This window comes from Coloeus monedula (assembly GCF_965178545.1).
Source record: "Coloeus monedula genome assembly, chromosome: 3".
Lineage (NCBI taxonomy): Eukaryota > Metazoa > Chordata > Aves > Passeriformes > Corvidae > Coloeus > Coloeus monedula.
The window spans coordinates 25,739,568-25,743,258 of record NC_138783.1 but is presented as its reverse complement, the minus strand read 5'-3'; positions in this window follow the sequence as shown (position 1 = coordinate 25,743,258).

The window sequence follows — 3,691 nt, the reverse complement described above, 5'->3', positions numbered from 1 at the left end:
CTCTGCAACTTCTTAAATTGTGACAGAATTAGATTGGGTGATCCATCAGGGAAGCAGAAATGATACTGGGCTTACTAGTCTGCAGACCACTGCGGTTCATAAAGCACCAGCTGGTGGGCTGTGAAGTAACGACAAAGGAAATCTATCTTTGCGTGCTTTACAACTGCAAGCAGACAGAAAAGTGGGAAGGAAATAGGCTCTGCTTTAGATGCTTATTTCTGATTTTAATTGGCTATAAATGAAGCCCATTGTACAGCATTGCACAATACAACGTGGACACTTTTCCAGTAAGATCACAGGGTCTTTGACTTTTTAAGAGAGAGAAAGAACTGAACAGCTCCAATACAGCACACTGAAAGAAATAACAGTAGGAAGTATCCTAGCCTCATTCTTTCTACATTGCAATTTATTCATGCTTAATTTTTTAGCCATTCCAAAGAGCTGATGTTCCTATGTCCCATTCACGATGGTAAAAGTCGAATATTTCACATCTGGGAGTTACTGCTATTCTAGACTTTTGTTCTTCTGTTCATGCTGGAAGAACAAGAAATATACCTTACCCCACAGAATGAATCTTCTGTCTCAGATAAAGTGCCTTCATGGCCACTGGTGTTACCCTAATTTAGAATAATGAAATGAGTAAGTGACCGTGCCATGTAGGGCCAGATAAGGTCACCCATGCTACAGTCAGCTGCTGTCTACCTCAGACTGGAGATACATAAGAGAGATAAAAAATCGTGTAATTTTTCTTTGATTAAGAAAGTACTTGCAATATCTGGCTTTCTTGCTTATTTGCAGAGCGCCCTGCCATTCTGGAATGCCATTCCAGGAATGGGAGGCAAGGGCTGCTTCTGTGCAATCATTGATCTGGTCTTGGCAAGTGCCTGTTTGGCACTAGAAAGTGCTGAAACCCCCAGTTGCTATCTCTGGGATTATATTCATGATAGCACTGCCTAAAGTTAGGCTGACTTCAGGGCTGGGGAAGTTGCCTTGTGTGACAACAGCCACAAAGCAAAGCTCTTCAGCAGTATGAATTACCACACAGGGCAGCTAAGTCCCTTCTGTTACTACCTCCTGCAGCACATCAGTTTAAAACACCCACTTAGAGCCTCCCATTTGTTGACCTGAAAGAAGGAAGAAATGACACTTGAGGTTATCTTAAATTAACCCTTACAAGTAATGACTGCTCATTCCTGTTTCTGCTAAGTTTAATGCCTATGATGTGCCTTGTGCTGGTCTTCTGAATGTTACTCCAGCTTTAAAAGAAGATAATAAATGTGTAGATTCTCTTCAATGACTGTCAAGTGTATAATTGAAATATAAGAGAACTTTCAACCAGTTGCTCTTGTGTGTTCTTCCTAGACCGTAAATTGCTTTTTAGTTTTGCACCAGAAGTGGAACTGAAAAGTCTCTGTCCTTATTTCTTGAATTAACATTTTTACACGTCAGTAGGAATCTTCTGTTGTTATGTTTTGGACAAAAATGCAAAATGGTTTGCTTCTATGTGGGATTTTTTTTGGGGGGGGGGGAAGACTTTTTTTTTTTTTTGTTCTTCTGAGAAAAAGGATCATTTGAATAAATACATAGTGAGTGGAAAAATGTCTGGAAACTATTGGCAGTCCTCTTCAATGATGAGACTCACTGTAGTTTGGCTGCCACGTCTGTAAAATGAGAACACTTACTGTTTGGTTCTGAAGTACTTGGAGCACCATGAGAGGAACAGTCTTCTAAAAATCTTGTTTGGTTGATAAATGAAGGTACTGGTTGAGCTTTTCACGCTTCCCACATGTGACAGTCCCCTACTAAGTGGTTGACATAGGAATGGAAATGTGTTGGGTCTCACACAGTAGGCTTAATTTCTGTCCTCCCATTCCCCCAGCTGATGCCCTTTGTAGCTCAGCGTTGTGGCCTGTCTCTTGCCCCCAGCTGCATGTGCCAAACACAGGAGATTGGACCTACTGGGGACCCAAGGGGCACTTGGAACCCGAGCTATGGGAAAACATTCCCTACAGCAGCAATGCAGCCACTTTCTGACTGCAGCTTGGGAGCCTTGGGAGATGTTACCATAGAATGGTAAGAATGGTTTGCTTTGGAAAGGACCTTACAAGATCATCTCATCCACCCTGCCCCTTCCACTAGACCAGCTTGCTCAAAGTCCCATCCAACCTGGCCACTTGTGAAGTGTCCACAGCTTCTCCGAACAGCCTGTTCAACCAGTGTCTCACTGCCCTCACAGTAAAGAGTTCTTCCTTGCATCCAATCTAAATCTTTCAATTTAAACCTGTTTCCCTTTCTCCTGTCAATACAAGCCTTGGTAGAGTCTTTGTGTTTCTTATAAGAACCCTTTAAAGTACTGAAAAGCTGCAATAAGATCTCCCTGGAGCCTTCTCTCCAGGCTGAACAGCCCCAGTTCTTTCAGCCTTTCCCCACAGGAGAGGTGTTCCAGCCCCGTGATCATTTTTCATGCCCCTCTGGACCCGCTCCAACTACTCTATGTGTTTCTTGGGCTGGGGATCCCTTAGCTGGATGTTCCTCCTGGTAAGTTTTGACAGCTGTCTCAGGTGTATTCTCATCTAGTCAGCCTGTGCAAAAAGACTTGGTCACAGGGAAAGAAGTGTGAGAGGGGTGCACAGCTCTGTGCACCATCTGGTTAATGCATTTGCTGTAAGTGGAGGGGGAAATGCCAGCGGGTGTAACAGCAGCAGGTAAGTCCCAACTGCCAGAGCAGTGGGTTAGGGCACAGGAGGAGTAGGAGCAGGAGCAAAATTCAGCCCAGCTCTAGCTACTATTAATGTGGAATTTGGTCAGCTTATGAAAGGGGCCTCTGTGACATGGTTGCCTGCAAAAGTAGGGGACTCAGTGACCCAGAAGCTGCCTTCCACATCTCTTGGGCTCGGGTCAGACTGACCCTCCATTACCAAATCTCAGTAACAGGTCCAGAGTCCTCCACAGCTTCTTGCTTGTCCCACTGAGCTGGATGTGCTTGCAAAAGAGCAAATGGGGAAACAAAGCAGGACCTTTGACCCCTTGCTACCACTATATTAGCTCTGCATAAATGCCGGGGTCTCAGATGTGCACCTACCTCAGCTTTGGCCTGAGAAAGAGAGAAAGCAGGACAGGTAAGAGCTGAACTCTCTGTTCTGGGTGGCATGGACTTCGTGACTGGTCTGTCTAGACCATAGACAAGTGAGTGGAGGTCATCTTCTGTTTTGCCCCATCTCCTACTGCAAACCAAAGTGTGAGCCCTTCTCACGCTCCATGGCCAGGAATGGTGCTGAAATGGAGGAGGGTGGGAGTACCTGGGGTGACCTGGTCTGAAGCTGAGTCATGGATGCTCCATAAGACACTCATAGGAGGGTAAAGCCCATGGTAGGAATGCAGACTTTGTGTTGGGAGATACATAACCTTTTCCCAGGTGCCTTCTCCACAGAGACTACAGGTTCTAAAGGGGGTAAGAGCATCTGTTCATGCTCCTGGGAAGCAAATTTATGCCTTTTGTGAACATGGAGAGAAACTGGCTCTGGGATTAAAAATCAAGGAAGGGTGATAAAGGAGCAACTGTGCAAACATCTAGTGAACTGGGTGATAGCTTTTGGAGGTAATCTGTGCACAGAAGGAAATAAAAATGGATGGAGATCTCCTTACTGTGGGATAAGAAGAAACACTGAGTTGTAACCACCTGCTACGGGAT